Source organism: Meleagris gallopavo, chromosome 5, assembly GCF_000146605.3.
Source record: "Meleagris gallopavo isolate NT-WF06-2002-E0010 breed Aviagen turkey brand Nicholas breeding stock chromosome 5, Turkey_5.1, whole genome shotgun sequence".
In the NCBI taxonomy this organism is placed as follows: Eukaryota; Metazoa; Chordata; class Aves; order Galliformes; family Phasianidae; genus Meleagris; species Meleagris gallopavo.
Window position 1 is genome coordinate 51560804 of NC_015015.2, and position 19061 is coordinate 51579864.

At 41.8% G+C, this 19061-nt stretch overlaps 2 long non-coding RNA genes across 2 annotated transcripts; one reads left to right on the top strand and one right to left on the bottom strand.

Moving 5' to 3' along the window:
- Window positions 1-354: 354 nt before the first annotated feature.
- On the bottom strand, window positions 355-6772 carry LOC104911257. Its single transcript, XR_002115478.2, has 3 exons — window positions 6625-6772; window positions 5023-5092; window positions 355-523 (listed from the first exon to the last, which is right to left on the bottom strand). It is a non-coding gene; the product is annotated as an uncharacterized LOC104911257 (long non-coding RNA).
- A 2895-nt stretch (window positions 6773-9667) lies between these two features.
- On the top strand, window positions 9668-12752 carry LOC109367909. Its single transcript, XR_002115475.2, has 3 exons — window positions 9668-9865; window positions 10274-10353; window positions 12549-12752. It is a non-coding gene; the product is annotated as an uncharacterized LOC109367909 (long non-coding RNA).
- The last annotated feature ends 6309 nt before the right edge of the window (window positions 12753-19061 follow it).

The following is a 19061-nucleotide window of genomic DNA, read 5'->3' on the forward strand; positions in this document are numbered from 1 at the left end:
GCTTCTATACTCATCTGCACACTGGGTCACCCAGTGGGGATTCCTTCACTGCAGCCATTCAATGCTATAATAAAACTTGCTAATAATACTTCCCAGCTTCACTGTAACTTTGTCTGCAAGCACATTGCAGAGAACAAGAAAACCATTCAACTGGAGAAGTGTGAATAAAGTTTGGACAAAATAGTTTGCTCAGCTCTGATATGGCTTTGCTTGCTAGCAAACCTTTTTAAGAGGGTTAGTGTTGGTTTATTTTCTTTTACATATTATGACCTAATACAAGTCTTTGGGAAAAACATAATCAATAGGCAAAAAATCTTGTTTCTCTGAGGCAATTTTTTATCTTGGCTGGAGGATTAGAGCTTTAAACAGGGAAATGCATCTATTCACTAAAGTTAACAAACATTTATGTATTTCCCCTGTGATGCACCGAGGAGAAGGGCAGGGGAAGGTAGCATCTAAAAGCAGAGGTGTTTTTGCTGTTACCCTTCAGAGCTCCAATCGTCTCCTGGTGTTTCAATTAGCTCTGTAAGTAGAAACAGAGTGGAGTTGGGGTTAGAAGGTGTACCAGGTCGGAGCAAAGGTTTGCAGTCTCACCGGATCAGCTATTAAACCAGTCCTTTAGCAGGAGTTCATTTATTTGTCTTTTGATTTGCTTTTGCTTTTGACTGTAGACCTGCTGAGAGCCAGGGTGAAGCCTCCTAACATGTAATAGGGCAGCAAGTTGCATATGCCCCTTTAGTTTTGCCTGGCAGAGTGGGAGTTGCTGACCAGGGCTCCAGTAAGATGTTCCTAATTGAATTACTCTGTAAGAGGAAGACAACTCCTTCACTGAAGCCTTTGGCCTCAGCCTCATTTTCTGTTTGCCCTCAATTGCCCCGACTCCTCTGCTCAGGGAGAGAGGCAGCACAGTGGGGTCAGGAAAGTGCCTCTGCAGTGCCATGCTCTGCTGCCATGCACATCAGGTGGAGGGGAGCACAGGACAGACAGGACAGTTTGATCCCCCAGCTCCCTGATCTGCAGAGGGGTTCCTCCTGGCAGAGCAGCTAAGGAGGAAGAGGGAACATGGCGCTTTTTTCTCCGTCAGTGTTAGATTACGGAGCAAGTTGCTACTTTTGGGAACTGCCAGCTCAGCAGGGCAGAGCTCATGGGGAGCTCGTGTGTTTGCCTTGGCCTTGCTGGATCTTGTCCAGCATGGGATTTCTTATCACTGGGAGTCTCATGAAAAGTATGTTATGTAAGAGCATCTTGCAGCACCTTCCCTTTCTTTGTACCCAGATGCCTCGTACACAATGCAAATCTAGAGTCTGTGCATCGACTGCAAAGGAGTGGCATTGAGAAAGCAGCTTTGCCTGAAAGCAGAATCAAGACCCTGGGGCCCATGTGAATTTGAGGACGGGTGAGGTTAGTACACATTTAAAAGCTGCAGCACAAAGGCTGGGCCGGATTATCCATCCTTTTGACTCCAGAGGAAACAGGGAACAGCTTGATCCTTTAGGGCTGACAAAACCCCTCAGCGTGAGGCTCACCACAGACAGCAAGAAGTAGGTAAAGCCAACTATTATGGCAGTCCCCAAAAATAGATTCTGTGGGGAGGGCACGTGTCCAGGCACTGCCTGGGTTGGGCCCCGAGCAGCCGGTTGCTGGAGCCCAGAATAGAGCTGGCGATGCATTGGGGCTGCTGCAGAGCTGCTGGGGAATGGCAGGAAAAAAGCACTCCCTGCTGCCATCACCCAACTGTGCCCCATGGGAAAGGAGGGGATATGGGGAGCTTGGTGCTCTATTTATGGACTAGATAGTAGGGATCACAAGGGCAAAAGGCTCTTTGGAGTTTTCTGGCAAATAAAAGCACTAAGGGAATCATCAGAATGGCTGTTTGGGTCTCAGCACACTATGTGCCTTCGTAAAGCAGCCTATAACCCCTTCCCTGGCTGTGCCCCATCTCATTTAGCCTTTTTTTTTTTCTTCTTTTTTTTCTTTCAAGGTCACTTTATTTTTGAGATTAATTCAATGTTATTAAATGCTACCACAATGTTTCCTGCCTCTTGCTTTCCAGTGTTGTAATATGATGTGGTGCTGATCTCATTCTCTGTGCATTCACCATTTCTTAAGTTAGAATGGACTTTCCAAGAAGCTGTTCCTCTCTGCCACAAATAATACTATTGTGACCTGTGGCTTCAATTGTATCACCCTACTATTTGATAACTTTTCCAAAGAGGTTCATTCTAACTTGTATGAGTATTTGGGCTCAGTCCAAAGGAAATAGCCCCAGGTCTATTGGTTTTCAACTGCCTACTCTTGCTTGACTTGTACAAGCAGATGCATGGCACCTCATCCCACTGTGTGTCAGAGGGACTGTGTTCCTACCAGAAGAACCTCACTGAGGACAAACATGGCCTCTCCACTGGGTTGCTGTTAGAGGAAAAAGGGGACTGCTTCTTCCTCGTCTATGGATTTTAAGAGTAGGAGCTGGTGAGATGATGAGACAAAGGGCTGGAGAGCGAGCACAGGAATGGGTTGGGATGAGGGCCATCTCTTTTTGTGAAATGGCTGAGACTCTCATTCCTGTTACTGATTATCATCAACAGCACATGTGTTTCTTGAGAAGTCTATGCTAACTGGAGATTTTATGTTATTAATAGCTCAGTTTTATTATAGCTAGACATGGTGGGCACCGAACTGATTGGCTCATTCTGCAAGATGGTTCCAGACATTGCTAGCCTGGATACCAAGGAGGAAACACAACTGCAGCTACAAGGGATTTTTGTGGGCTTTTTTTTTTTTTCATTCCAGTTTAAATGACTTAGGGTTAAGGCAACATCAGTTTCATTTAATCCTAGTTATGAGTCCCTGAAGTTTTGCTTAATGAAAGCCAGATCTTGATGCTGTTACTTCTGTTGAATTGACCTAGAGTTAGAGAGGTGACACAGGGAATAAATAGTGACACAGCTGGAAATCTAGTCTGTAGATTATGAATTCCTCTGGGGTTGAGAGTATTATATCATTTGCCTGTGAAGTGTCATCGTGCTGTATAAACAATAAATAAATGTAATTTTTCATCTTCCTTCTTAATTTTTATTGTCTTGCAGACTTGGATAAGGCAGCATTTCCCTCTGTTGTAAGAGCAGTAATATCACAGACGCTCTAGGAGTTACACAGACAACATTATGCACCTGATTTAGCTAATTAACAAAGGAGAAGCCACGTTGTGCACGCAGTGTTTGCTTCCCACTGGCTTCTTACATGCTGTGCCTATCAAAAGAGAACAGCAAACATGTGCAGAGAAATGAAAGAAGCCTCTTTGATTGTGTGGACTTTCTAATAAGTGGCACTTTGCATTTTCTAGATCAAGGTCTGGAAATAACACTGGCAGTAATTATGCACATGTGGCATGTCACCTTGATGCACTGCTATGGAATTGAAAGGGAGAACAAATTTACATAACTAATCACTGACAAACAAGATAAAGTGATTGCTATTAGCAAGTTAACTTTTCTCCACAATTACCACCCTGTGCTATCTGAGATGCCCCACCTAGCATCTCTGTGAAGAACAAGGAGGGCCTGCTGAGTTTCAGATATCACCACGCTGCCTTTTTCACAGCAAATCATTGAATATCCTGTTAAGTCACTTTTCATCCTTGGCTGTGAAACTGAGAATTGTTCCACGGGAAGAACAAGAGGGAACAGGAGCCTCATTCCCTCTGGCATGTGTATGGGTGGAGATTATGCACAAATAATAATTGCAAAACTTCACGGATAGCCTTAAAAACTGGGTTTAGAACTCCATTCATGGGGAGAAAGAACCAAAACACCAGGCAATCACTTGTTTTATATGAGTTTTGAAGCTATTATTTTGTTATTTTCAAGTTCCCAGGGGACACATTTCCATGCTTTCCTCTGCAATTATTAATCCTGGAAACACCCTGGGATTTTCCAGTTGGTAAATGGGATTATAGCTGCTGAGGTGCTGGCATTAAAGATTGTGAATGTTAACACTAAGTGCATTCACAGACATTCCTCTGTCTCTGGCAAACTCACACTTCATGTTGAGAAGAAGGTGATGTGAGTTTCCAGGTCTGGAAGGGGATGTGATGTGTGGGACTCCTTAAGTTGTGCATGCGATTGCATAGCTCAAGGCTATTTTTCTGTAGAAAATGACCTCCCTGTCCCCCTTCATATGCTGCTTTGTGCACTTGACTTTTCACATTTTTACTGTGAAGGTTTCTGCCTGACAGCAAGATTCTTCACTTAAAAGCATCCTGCAGCCTACTCCTATGGTTCCTGTCCTTGATTTTGGTCTTGGGAGCCAGACCAAGAGCTCACAAAAATTTACTTTCAGGTCACTCTTCTCCAGTTCACAGAAGTATCAACAAAGCCGTTGTCTGGAGTAATCCAGAACAGTGCAACCTGCTGCCCAAGTCACTGAGCCCCATGGCAAGGTCAGAGGGATGCCTCTGGTTCAAGACCTTTTCTGGTATGCCCCACTGGAGCTGAAGGCTCTGCTCTGCAAAATCTGTCTTGTGTAAGGACAAAAGGAGAACTGGCTGTAAAGTTATGCTGAGGAGAAACAGAAGCGATTTCATGAAGTCCTTCTGAGCAAAGAAAGTTGTGGGTTTGAGTTTTTTTCTTTTGTTTTTTGTTTTTTTTATATTATTTCTCTATTTGTATTTATAGCTCTGCTCAGAGAGATGGAACATTCAAACCCATTCTTTGAAAAGAAAGAGAATCACGCCAAAAACATTTCACTAACTACAGCATCATTTTTCTCCTTTCTATCTGGAACAACCCTCAAAGAAAGGGAAGGCAACTGAGCATAATTAGCACAGACTATGCCAGATAATTGAAAAACAAAAATGGAGCAAAAGAATAAATAGAGAGGGTGGAGAAAAGGTCCTCCTCACCATATACAGACACAGAGAAGACTGGGGCAACATAGTCCCACTGTACCTTCATTTAGTAACGTTTAGGCATGAAATTCACATCAGCAAACTTGTGTCCATCAAGTTAGCCTGGTTTTTCTCACCTTCTTGTCTGCCAAAGGTCGTCGTCTTCTCTGAGCTGGTCATGTTGGCAAAGTTCATCTTGAGCAAAGACTGCAGAAGAGGATCAGTGTAAAAAGGGATTACCTCATGGTGGGATTAAGAGTTTGTCTTATCCTACATGCAGCCATTCACATGCATGAGATGGCATTCCATGCTGCATGTGAAGCAGCTGCCCTAACTCAGTATGGTGTGGTTGAACTAGAAGCGAAGGGAATCTAGCAGCTACGTCCAGAGATCACTGAGTAGGAGGTACTGGGCAGGCTAAAATGTCATGATCCAGAAAAGAAGGAGAATTGCAAAAACTTTTCTAATCTAGGCAACCAATTTCCACCAGGAAGCAAGAGAAAGTTTTATTCAGTCATTTTCAGGCTGCACAGGGTGTTCCCTGAAAGCATTAATGTAATTGAGGGTTTTCTGATGGCTGGACTCTCCCTGGACTGGAAATAGTGTGTATAAGAGATGGTGAAAGGGAAGGGTCTGTCAAAGCAGCTGCAGTCTTCAGCAGACATGTAAAGCAGAAATGCTGTTTTCACATGGAGTGGAATTCTGGGGAGCTAGAGCTAGGAGATCATTACATTCTGAAAGGTTTTGATTATCATTTCTGTGGGAAAAATATGTATTTGTGTGTAGAGGAAATGGGTGACTTGGGTTTATATCAGGTTTATGTCAGGAGATATTTTGTCTTTATCATATAGGGAAGAGTAGGAATGGGGTCTATACGCAGGACTTATGTTGACTGTGATTTAAGTGATTCTTCCCAGAAATGATCCCACCTCCCCTGGCTTCTTGAATGAGCTACTTCTCAAAGCAGAAAAGAAGGCAGCAAACAGATAACAGAATAGAAAATCAGTGTGACATCTGTCTTGCATATATGCTTATGTTTCCTTTTCTGATCTTCTGTGAGTTTTTCTGGCACAAAATGACTAAATTTCAACAAGTTCAAATCATGCCTCACATCATCCCATACAGCAACTTGTTTACCCATTATATTACAGGCAAGCAATTTCAATATTGACAGATTGGCTAAAGCCCAAATTTGATATGCTGCTATTAGCATATTTTTACTGTTTCTGTGCTTACAAAGGAACCAGAATGTTCCCTGGCAGTCAAGGCTAATAAGTATGCAAATCATGATCTGTGCTTATAGGCACGCTCTTTTTTTGGTACATGAATCACTATGCCAATTTGGCACTCTCCTTTCTGATCAGAGATAAACAGAGCTGCAGGGATTAGGGTGACAAATAATTTCTCCTGAGAACTGTCTGGGCTTTGAAATGTGCAGAATTGTGTTTAATCCCCCATACTCTGCACAGTTCACGTGCTGTAAGAAAAACTACCTACCAAAGGGTTAATACTCAGGTCTCTGTACTAGAATATGGGAACCCATGAGGGTTTCTAATTTTTAAGGTCATTTTTAAGCTTAAATCTTTGTGAGCTAAGAAGTGGCTTTGTATCTAATAATTTTAGGGACTGAATAGAGATTTACATTACAAAGGGATCTGTATGAACCAAGAGCATGTGGAACAAGATCTCAGCACAAGCAGTGATCATAGTTACTATGCATATACATTTCTCAAGCTCACATCTCCCCTATCTGTGCACTTTCTTCAATCACGATGGTCTCAGTATGATGAATCGCACTTCTTTAGCAGCTCAGATCTGCAGAGTATACCCTCCAGACCACTATTCCTTGTACTGCTGGGCACTGCCACATGAGCCCTGTGTGTCTGTAGCATTGCTTTGTCGTGTAAGAGTGACATCATCATCTTTTTTGTTCCTTCTGTGCTGTTTTTAGAACTGTCGGACCACTACTCTCCACTGTCAAAAGAGCACTGTGCATCGAGAAACCTGCAAGGCATTAAGGCAGTGGAGGTCACTGAAGTGCATAAACAGACAAAATTATACTGGAGGATACTAACAAAGATCAAAAGGAAAACTTATGATTCCTTTTATGTTGCAGGCATTTCTTTCTCCCAGACTCAGCCAGTCCATCACGTCTCACTATCGCTTTGTTATCTGCGCCCAACTCCTCTCTCCTTACAGTAATAGCTGCTGTTTTAAGTCCCAAGGTATAACTCTTTTATCTCTACTAACGCTCTTTTGAGAGCGTCAGCAAAAGGGCTAGGAAGTGTCATCCATGTAGAATGTAAAAGGGAGTCTCTCCTGTGTTTGAATATCAGTGTATTTGATCTTGAGTCAAGCCACGTAGTGGATGATTTGGGAGCTTTGTGTGTGCCATTGCTGATCAATCCTTTTATAATTCTTTCTATTGTCTTCTCACTAGGAAGGCTTGAATGTGCAGCTTGCTTTACGTAGCCCATTTTTGCCCAGAGAAATGAAATGTGCTTACCTTATCCTTTTCCCAGGTCTACTGAAGTTAGATACACGCCTTCTTCATCACCTTTGGAAACTCTCTGAGCTCGCTTGAGCAACCTAGATTAAAGATCATATTATATCTGGAAAACAAACACACAAACAACAAAAGCCAGTACATAGAAAGCCATTCCTAATGGAATGCCCTTCGGATGATGCATCTTAAAAATCCTGATATGTACTTCCAGCTGCCAGGGTCTTGCTGAACATCTGGCAGGGCCATATAGCCCCTCAGGAACACACGGGTCCTCACAGGACCATGGTCTTATCTAGGATTTGATAGTCCTGATCTCAATTTTCTGCTGTGTGATAGATGTACCTGGGCTACTAGTTTAATCTCTCTAGGTCCCATTTCCCTTCCCTAAAATGGGTGCATTTTATACTTGCTGTGAGAATAGATAAGTATAATAAAACATATGACTTGACTTGAAGCAAATAATCTAATACTGAAAAATGTTTGAAGGGGAAAATAAAAACTCAAGGGAAATGGGATGGTAGAGTTCTTAGTGAAGAAATAGAAAGTCACTGAAATCAAATGGGAAAAAAAGAATTTTTGGAAAGACAAAAAAAATGCAAGACAATGCCCAGTGCTGCAGAGAGAAAAATGGAGAGGATGGATTCCATTTGTAGAATTGTAGGTTAATACTCAGTTTTATCCGATGTCTCTTAGATACATGAGATGACTGCTCAATCACAATATTAATAAATGGCTTTATAAATAAGCTTTTCTTCTCACCATACTTCTAATGAAGGTACACATGAATGCTTACAGAAGACTACCTAGATGTCTCCTAAGGCAACGTTACCATGTTTTGGCAGATCTCAGGATGCTAAGACTTGTTAAAAAGTGGTCAACGGTATGCATTCTGAATGCGTCCTTGACAACGTGTCAAATGCACTGAAAAAGCAGCTTTCAGAGCAGCCCCAGGCCAGGAGTGCTTCACACTCAGTCCATTCTCCATTCAGCCATCTCCATGATCATTGCTGACTGTGACTGCTCAGGCACAACCTGAACTCTGCACTCTCCTTTGCACATGCTTACTGGTTTGGCACATGCAAGGCAGGAGAGTCTGTTTTGTTACCTGTATTAGGGGTAGTAGTATAGACATTTTTTGTCTCTAATTCCCACAGAAGCTTTTCCAGTGGGCTTCAACATGCTCAAGACCAGAATGCTAATCCATGCCATAGCATTTGCATTGCAAGTATCAAAGTAAATCACATCTACATGTATGATTGATTATATTTTGTCTTGCAAGGATAATGGGCAAGTAGAATATGTACTGCTGGAAGGAAGAAGAAAGAAGGGCTTAAATATCCATGCAAAGATTTAGAAATGGCGACAATGCACTTCCTGAAGACTCCTTACTCATAAAACAGTCATTGCTCCTGAGGCCAATGGTTTTACAAGTGGTGATTCAAAACCTGAGGTAAGTGCCAAGGCTTGTGATGAAAAATTGTATTTAGTAGTTAGGGCTGTGAGTAACATTGGCCACACTGTGAGTAATATTTCTCCACAGAGGAGCTTCTGTTTCAACATAAGGCTCAACTGTATCAGACAACACTTGGGCTCAATAACCGTAAGAAAATAGCCTCCCTTCAAGCTAAAGGGTAGATAAGAAGGTCCTGGTCTATTGTCTTGGTTTTCCGCAGTCTCTAAAATGTAGATTAAGACCTGAATCAACAGGTGTTGTTGTTAACTGTCATGTGTAATGAAGAGGTTCTCAATTTTCCTGTGGGTTCTTCCTATGGAAAGTAGACAGTGGGTTAAGAGGCATTATTTTATGTGTTCTTCAAAGAGTGGGAGCAGAGCTACCCAGAAAAAGGTTTTGGGTTTCTTTTTAATTAAATGTGCCTGATACATCAATTAGGCTAAGATAATCTTGTTTCAAGGGGATGTGGTGTGGTAGCAAAGTTTTGCAGAAAAGCATACAGTCTCGATGGAAAGAACATGATAATCTTGCCTTTTCTTAGTAATATTCACAAATATTTCCTACAGCTATTTTGTTTGCTTACATAAAGATTGGGGCTTGCCCAGATTATTACCATTAATAAATTATGAAGAGCACAAAAATATATGAAGATGTACATCTTAAAGCATATTGCTCTTTAGAGAAGAGTCAGCCCCATAGAAAAAATTCCTTACTTTTTATCATGTATCAGGATCTACATTCAAACCACAAATTTGGCATACAAAAATACTAGCTCTTTATGGATATCAGGAAGGCTTCATATATCTGTGCAATTCCAGATCACAGTCTGAACTGAGGGGTGAGCACCAGATAAGTAGACATGACTAGCCTAGAGAGCTCAGGTGCAAGCAGTGCACCTGAGTGACTGGAAGAGGTAGAGCCAGGATCCACCCCTCCTCACCCTCATTTAAGGGTTGGCAGCCAACGGAGTGGCATCTTTCTGGATGGAGATTGCATTCCTCTTGAGCTGTTGTTGGAAGGGGTGAGTCAATTTTTTTTATTTTTATTTCTTTTTTTTTAAATCCTGCTACTGCTCTGCAGGGTTTGTATACCCCTAGAAGGTACTGTCATCACCTTCTTTTGCCATATGTGCTGCCTGTATAGTTTGTGCTAATGTGGGGAAAAAAAAAAAAATCTAAAACTCATACTATGCTAGTTCAGAAACATTCATTATTGTAGCCAAAGGCACCATTCTGATGATCTAAGCTTACCACCTTCCAAACCAAGGCAAGAGAGCTATACTTAAAACCCTTACTAATTATGTGATGTTTGAAAGGCATGTGATTTAAGATTTTATATATCAAATTTAACAAGTTATATCATATCCCTAGACAAGTTATTTGACCAGTTAATTAGCCAGCTATTTAAGATTTGTGTTCTGTTCCATTAGAGCATGACCTGGTACAGTTTCAGTTTCCAGCAAGTAGCTGCTAACATGCAGTGCCTAAAGGCTGCCTCATGTTTATCAAGGTAGGTGTCTGTAAATTATTGTCATAAAATATTTTCAGATAGAGCCAAACTAGATATATTTTAAGTATCTTTGTGGAATTGTGTCTCCTGTATTTATTGGAATTTCTAAGAATTAAGTACTCCTGGAGGTAAGTACCCCACTTTGAGTTTTCCATCATATTCTATGAATGATAGACAACAAGATTCCTCAATAGACTCATTCACAGAGCTGAATCTGATTTCACTCTCCTGGGGAATCCTGTTCCTTGCCCATACAACAGCTGTGCTTGAACTGAACACCACAATATTGCACTTGGAGGGTGTCTAAATATCTGTCATTACTCCTATACTGATGGGTGGCAATCTGCATTCCAGTATACATGACCTGCAGTGAGAGAGTGGGTGAAAGGAAACTTATTAGCTTGATGAAAGCTGACCCTAGTTATTTTCATGTTATTATTGGATTGTTCATGTTGGTGTACTTTGCTGTTTTGTTTTTTTAATTTATTGTACGAAAAATATATCCCAATCCTTTTTTTCTTAGTAAGAAAAAGGTTGTCTGTGCTTGAGATAAAGCTTTCTGACTCATTCTCTCCACTAGCTTTCTTGTTTTGATCTCTCCATGATGTGGAGACCCTCATAGGGATTTTTCTGTATGCACTGTACTCATCATCCTGACAAGACTGATACATCTTCAGCATTGTAAGCTGCTGCTTTTTTATTTTCCCACCCATTCTAATATCTCAAAAATACTGGTAAATAAGCTACCCTTACAATGTGATATACATGCTGATTTTTGCCATGACAAATGTATTTAGCTGCCAGCAAAGTAGCAAATACATTAAATAAGGAGTCTGTTGCCCAAAAGAAAAAGGTTAATTTTTTGCACTTTGCCTGTTACTGTAACTGAGTGTTCCCTATCCAAGTCCTCCATCTGTGCACGCACTATGGGATATTGCTATGCAATGAATTCCTGATTCAGCAAAATACTCTTAACATATGCTCAGCTTTGAACATGCTTCAAGTAGTATTTGCTGAAGCAACAGAAAAAATAATAATTTGTCAAACAGCAAAAGCAGGCTGAAGGAGGATGAGATCTGTGAAGAGACAAAATGAAGTCAAACAAAAATAAACATTTGCCTGCTTGAACGGGAGCAAGTTTCTATGGATTGATGTATGGAAACTGGATTGTACCTCTGCTCCAGAAAGATCATGTGATGAGAGGTGGGAAGTAACAGATCTGAGACTTCTTGTGGGATGGTCTCCTAAATTTATGTACAAAAAATGCTTCTCGGTAGCAGCATGTCTCAGGTCTTCAAAGTCCTGGAATATTTTTTGTCATATATCCACAATGACCCACAGTTCAGACAGAAGGGGTAAAAAAAAACAAAAAAACCAAATAACAAAAACCACCAAACACAGCTGCTTCTAGCTCATTGGCCATAAAATCATCTTCTAGTGATTCCAATCTCTTATGCCCTTGTTAAATTGCCCAGGCCAAATCATCTGTCAGGCTTATCCAGCAATAAAATTGTTTTGTGCTCTTGTCAAGTGTCATACCAATTTGACAGTGGCGTTCAGCATTCTATTCTGTACTTCAAAGCAAAACTGTGAAACAAAGCCAACACCACCTCTAGAGATGGGAAGTTACTGTGGTGAACTTCACAAGTGTGAAAATTCACATCTGCCAGCTCATTAGGTATGTCCTGGGTTTCTTTTCCATGCTCTCTGGATCTGGATTTCCAGATCAGTAACTTTTCTATTTTTTTACAAGGGTTAGCTGCAGAATGTGAACTCAACATTTTCTTAATTACGTCTGCAACTGTAAACATCTGTAGCTATGAGAGTGCTGTTTCTATTCTCTTTATTTCCTCTTTTTTCCACATACTATCAGAAAGAGTGCATACAAATGGTCAAACTACCCAAACAGTGGAGAATATTACTTCACCAGTTAAAAGCACTGAAAATCAGAATGTGCTTTAAGGCACGAAAGCAACCGGATTGGAGATAGCTAACTGTTGAATGAAACCTTGTCACTGTATTGTCTATTGAGCAATAAAGCTGCTCTGCTGCCATTGCCCTTCCAGGAGCATCCTCCAGTTACTAGTACCAGAAACAGATGTGATGGGGAGACACCAAAGATACCAAATTATTCTACATCATTGTTTGAATGGTTTATCTTGAAGCCTGATTCCTTCTTGTTTTTCTTTGTTAAGGATCATGAAACCTTGGAGATTTGTACCCTTTCTCATAGAATGGCTTGGATTGGAGAGGACTTAAACATCATTCAGTTCCAACCTCCTACTGTGCATAAGGTTGCCACCCACCAGATCAGGCTGCCCGTCCAACCTGGCCTTAAATCTTATCTTTAAATGAGTCTTGTCTAAAGAAAAGCATTAGGTGAAAAGCCAAAGTAAGTATAAGGTAAAACTGAAGCCTTGCCACACTCAATTCTCTGCTGACTTCAGTGGACTTAAAACAGCATCTAGGTGTGTTAGTTCACAAGTTCCAAAATGTATCAAGTTCTTTTGACTGGAAGAGAAGAAACAATGGTTGAAGATAGTGACACTAAGTACATGCACCTGCAGCAAATCTTCATTACCTCACAGCTGGAGTGGGGTGTGTCTACACAGCAAACTGTGCATAACTACCTTTCTCCAAATGCCACGTTCTATGGCCACTACTACTCATACATAAAGCTTTCTGAAAAAGAAAAGTCTAAGAAGAACAGAGGAGTGCAAACAAGTTGAGCACACCACTCTATTTGCTGTATCTTTATATCTGCCTTTAGATTGTTCTAGCCTGTATTTATGAAGTATCTATTAACTGGTAATCTCCAAGCAAGTCAAAAGCTCCCATGAATTCAGGATGAAGGGCTCTTTTGGTGCAGCGAAGTATAATTACACTGCCACTATCTTTCCCTCTTTCTTTTCCAACTGGAGAAACAGAGACAAATTAATCACCAAGTTTTGTCACTCTTATTTAAGTTGAACAATTCTTTTCCTGAATAGTCACCTCAATTCCTCCTGGCTGAATATTGTACTGCTTAATTTGGGAAAGAGGAGCAGATGCAGGTGTTACATGACTTGTCTAAAAGTTTTGATAAAGGAGACAGAAAGAAAATCTGCTGGCTTTCAATTTGCTAGTGTGAAATTAGAGTAAATAGTTAGAGTAAATCATCCATCTGACAGGACTTTTCTGTGGGGCCTTGGCAGTATCAGACTCGGCAGCATGTTAAGCCATCTTTCACAAATCCACCATGTTAACCCAATCCCAGAGCTGCTTCAAATGCTTTTTGGTAGGTTGGTATCTCTTTTTCTAAACTGATAATGATGGGGAAGAAAAAGCTTAAATGTATGGTTGTGTGATTAAAGAAATGTCACTGTTGAATTTTCTGTGTTCTATTATATTTTCCAAAGTAGGAACTCCCTTCCTCTCAGTGCCATTTCCACCTTCCTAATCAGTGCTGAAGATGTTTCAGAGGAAAGCTTGGTTTCTGCCTGTGATAAGTTGATAACATTCACATTCAGGCTGATGATGTTTTTGGTGATGTTAAGGGATTTTGTCCCTCAGAATAAGAAGCAGTTACTAATATTTTGCCCACAAATATCTAACAGGTCACCTTTTTCCATTAAAATGTTCCTATGGAAGAGCTACACCTTTTCACAGGTTCTCATAGATTCACCTTGATCAGCTTCCCCATTCCTCCCTTCAAATGCACTACAAAATGGGAAAAAGTGTTCCCAGATAATTTGCAGGAGTGCATTATACTTGCTCAGTGCTGCCTAACAATTAGTGTCACTTGGCATATTACTGTCTTTTTCCTTCTAGAAGCAAATTCAATAGCTATTTCAAAAGAATGGGGGTGGTTTTGGCAGTTATGTGACCCAGATACAAGCCTCAGTTTGAGAGTATTTTCGGCAATGCTGTCTTGGCTTATCTCTGGGTTGGGAACGTGAAGCTCTCTGTAAGCATCCAGCTGCAGTGGAGTTAGGCAGCTGGAGTCCTGGCTGCTCGCTTAGGGCAAAACGTCAAGGGCCAAGCTGCATAGAAAATGCCCTTGGCAGATGCTGAATGGAGGGAGGAGTGGAGAAAAGGCAGTAACAGTGGGTAAAGCAGATCCTGCAAACAAGGAGGGGGGAAAAAAGCTTTGCTGCACCTGAGATGGGGAGATGGTTCTCTTCTGGGTTTGGGTTATCTGGTCCAGCTCTGTCTTGGGATCCTTCTCAGCTCAGCAGAGTACAGGATAAGAGGAGTTGAGTATAGCTGTACTCTGCTCCCGGTACATATCAAACCAAACAGATCATCTGCAAAATGTAGAGTAGACTAAGGGGGCACTAGTGGGGGAGTGTCACACCAGACTTCTTTCATCACCTCTTTGTCTGAGGAAGAACAGTGTTGTGTCAGAAGGAGATCTAGGGCAGAGATGCCTGAATGCCTGCACTCTGCTGTGCCCACAGGGACAGGAGTCAGCAAGTCAAGTAACTCCAATGAGGCAGTGTGTTCATTTTCCTGCCTCCAACTGCTGCCTCTGCCAAGGACGTTGCAGCACGTTGCACAGCCTGCCTCATCCTCTTCCTGGCTTGTTCATTATACTAAATTTTGTAGGCTGGTAGAAAGGACGCTGTGCCAGCTTGTTGTCACCTAAGAAAGCTCCTGTGTCATGGGGAGTCTTTGACAGCTTCATTTGGGCAACTTTGTTTGTTCTCTGTGCTGTATTAGCAGCACAAATGGGTGGAAACTGAACCAACTATCCAGCCTCCAACATATGAGCTGGGATAAGCCAGCTTCAGGAACATTTTTCCTGTATTTTGTGCTCACTGCAGGAGGTGGTGGTTTTTGTCCAGGAGAGCTGGAGAGAAAACCTAGCAGGTGACAACAGTGCAAACAGATTGAGAGGGATGGCATGGAGATGGATTTGGAGATATCTGGCATTTTTTCTAAGTGCCTACACTTAGAGTCATCTGTCACAATAATTGCACCAAGAGTCTGTTGACTGCAGACTGATGGTTCTCAGATGTTGTTCTTACATCCCTTTCCATGACCCTTTACCATGATCACACAGGTTGGGATGGGCTGTAAATGTGAGAAAAGGAGACTTTCAATAAAGCGCATCCTATCCAGTATGGACCTTTGAACCAGAAAGCCATGTGTGAGAGGTGACTAAATTTAGGTTTGTTGTCTGTGAATGGCAAAGAGAGTGAGTCTTCAACCAGTAGGTGCTATCAGAGCTGGCTCCTACTTGTTCAACTTCCATTGCCCTGATTAGGGCTGCACTCAGGAAGTGAGGAGTTAGCTGGTTAGGAAATGTGCATATCATGAAAGCCATGGGGAATTATTTGTACTTATTCATATCTCTTCACTGATGACTTCAAGCACCTGTAAAAGAATGAATGAGTAGAGTTTCCAGAGTTCTTTTGGTAGAGATTTACTGTGCTTATTTTCCTTGTTTTTCTTGTTTAAGCAAGTGGGGGAGGACAAAGTGTCCAGTTCTATAGCAGTTTAAATGTTGAACTGTTTAATTTCAGAATTGGAGGACATGTTAATAGCATAATCCACTTCAAATATATTATTGGTTAATTGTATCCATACTGGGTGCTCCTTTCCAGCTGCAGCCTCTTGTTAGATTTCCCCAGCCCTGTGACACCAGTTTCCATGTCTCTCCATTTTCTCTGTTTCAAGCACATGAGTAGACTTATTCACTTAAAGTGAAGAATGCTTAAAATCCTTAAAGTGAAGCATATCTTTAAGGGTTTTGCTGGACAAAGGCCAAAGATGTGTGTTGTTGCTCATGTCTCATCATATACATGAGACATCCACTGATAAACAAATAAAACAAGTTCTGTCATGTGCTAATGGCACTATTTTCAATTTGCTAGCTGACATGTTTTCCTGTGCAGATGTTTTTGAATGTAAACAAGGAAAAAACAGCACCGAAGTGGTCAACATTTTGGTTTTCATTTCATTCCGCAATTACAATTTTAAGAATGATTTCCCCTTAAATCTTGCATCTGCGTGTGCCTTGGCACCCAGAGTGGCACCATTTGTGGAGCCCTGAAAGAAACAGTGCATTCAAGAATTGCTGACACATACAGCTTCACTCCAACTATGGGAAAGCACTGCTATAATTAACTCCAGGGATTCTCTTCATTTCCATTAAAATTATGATATATTTTCCCCTGTAACCTGAACAATGACTGCAGGGTCATGTTTTTTGTTTTTTTGTTGGGTATTTTTGCCCTAACCCTTACTTTTCAATTCACACTCTTTAAAAATTGAATACTTTTTTTTTTTGAACTTTGATCCTCTGCCAAAACTTGTATAAGCAGCAGTTCATGAAATAATGTTTCTCCTAATTTATGCAAAGAATGGGAAAGCATTCCCACTAATGCTACAGATGGCCGTGCCCTGTCTGTAGCTGCTGTGTAATCATATTAATGGAGATCTGACACTTCTGCACTCTTATAACACAGTTATGCTACCTAATAGGTTTATTAGTCTAAGCTCAATAGCTCTGCCAACCTGAGATAATCTGAAGGACAATCTCTTTCTTTTACATTACTGTTACGTTTTCCCAGGCACTTTAGGAAACGGTGATGAACAAGCCTTGGCTAACACTGAGAAAAGCTGCTGAGCATCTTTACTGATTGTATGGTGAACCGCACTGCTTCCTAACTGTGCCTCCCAGTCTGTGACAGGTCATCTCTCTCATCTCTGTGGCAGCTCCCCCTGGTTAAAAACGATCATCTGTGAAGCTAGCCAAGGGGCTGTGTCCATGCAGGATGGCTGTGAGCAAGTATGAACCTTTCCCCTGAGGTCAGGAAGCTTTGAATAAAGCCTTAGGCAAAAAGGAGATGTCTGTGACCACTGATCACACCTCTGAGAATGGAAAGGGCTCTCTCAAAAGCTGCCCCAGAGGGGACCAGATCTCAGAGGATCTTTGTCCCACTTGGATCTAGAGGCAAGAGGGTTGCAGTGTGATTTCTGTAACAAGACAGAGGTAAAAAATGCAGAGATCTGTGCAGGTTAGTACATGAGATGGCTCTGCATGTTAATTATTCCTGTTCAGCAGTGGCTCTAACAGCTTTCTTTTGATGCTTAAAGACAAATGTAGTAAGAATTCAGCTCAGATGAGCTGAAAATGATGACTACTGTCTCAATAAGCTGCATGTGATGTATTGGAACATACTTTTTCCCTATCTCTAAAACATCTGTAGTTGCACTGAGTGCCACCTGAATGTGTGCCTGTGTCTCCAGCAGATACAGCACCTTAGCAGTCTCTCCCATGAGCAGATAGCAGCTGTTTCTTGAGTGTTTCACTGCATGACAAAGCACAGGATTGCATAATATATCTTCAGCATGTCTCTAGGCAGGTCACTGATAACCTGTTTCAGTCCATTCCTCCTGCTGTTTGGAGTACACGTCTGCTGTGCACACTGTAAATGAGGAGCCCACTTTATGCATGGGGAACAAGGGATCTGATGAATGGAAAAGAGACATAATTTATAGGGAAGCAACCTGAGAAACAGCACTGGAATCTTTTCACCCATAAATAACATGCCTTTTCACGTGATTTTGAAGATCTGAGTCTTGTGGTGAAGCACACTATGGTGAAATTCTTCCCTGTGTTACCTTGGTGGACTTCTCATGGCAGAGGCAACCCAAGCTTTGCAATGCCTTTGGGAGGAAATGCAGAACTGAAATACAGAAGTGCAGCCCTTTGTTGAAAATTGCTACTCAAGACAGGGAAGAAAAATCCTGGGCTAAAGCAGAGGCCCTTTGGGACTTTCTGCCCTGAGCCTGCTCTTTGTCAGAGCTGATGGCAGCAGCCTGGGTGCATGAAAGGCCCAGATCTCATGACCTCAGAGCCCTTTCCTTGGCTGTTTTTATTAATCTTCTCTTGTAAAGCTCCTCCTTGTTATAAGCTCCAGCTCTGTCTTCTCATTAATTGCCACTTAAGAACCGGACTGGTGGTTTGGACAATTAATAGCCTAATAAGTGAAGGAGCCTTTCACCTCAGGGTAAGAAATTCAAATCCAATCCGCAGCAGTAGTCTAGGGAAGTCATTAGCTCCAGATGGCTCATCAACAGCCAGCTAAACTGTGGCGGGGACCCTCGTGCCCTCCTTTCTGCACAAGGCACCATGTCCCTACATCCCCAGTGTCCATGGCCACAGGGCATGGGCTGATCCAGGTGAGAGAACAGCTCCTCAGCCTAGTGTCCGTTGGTGGGGTGATGCTGATTTGTTCCCTGTGCTTGAAATGAACCCTGTGTGTACTGTGAGCATCTGCAGGACAGACAGACTCATCAGGGCTTGTGCATAACACTGATGAGGTGAATGAAGGAGGTCGTGGTTTCAGCTGCCTGTCCATCTCCCTTGAAAAGTCAAAAGCCATTTATCTGGCACACTCATATTCAGACCAAAGTCTTATTTCTTATGCAGCTTAAATTAAATCTTAGCTTGGCATTACTTATCTTCTGTGACCCAAATTAATCTCTCTTTTTTAATTATCTCTAGTATGATTGCAGAGAGAATTCAGTGCTGGTGGAAGTGACTGGATTCACAGCTGTGGAAATGGAGATGGAGACACCCTGTCTCATGCAGCAACTGTCTGAAGGACTGCTGCAGGACCATGCACTGCCCTTCATCTGCTCCCTGGCAAGGCCAGGAAACCTGCTCATGTCACCCCATGGACCAGTTCCTGTAGGCATTATCTGCAGACTCTGTC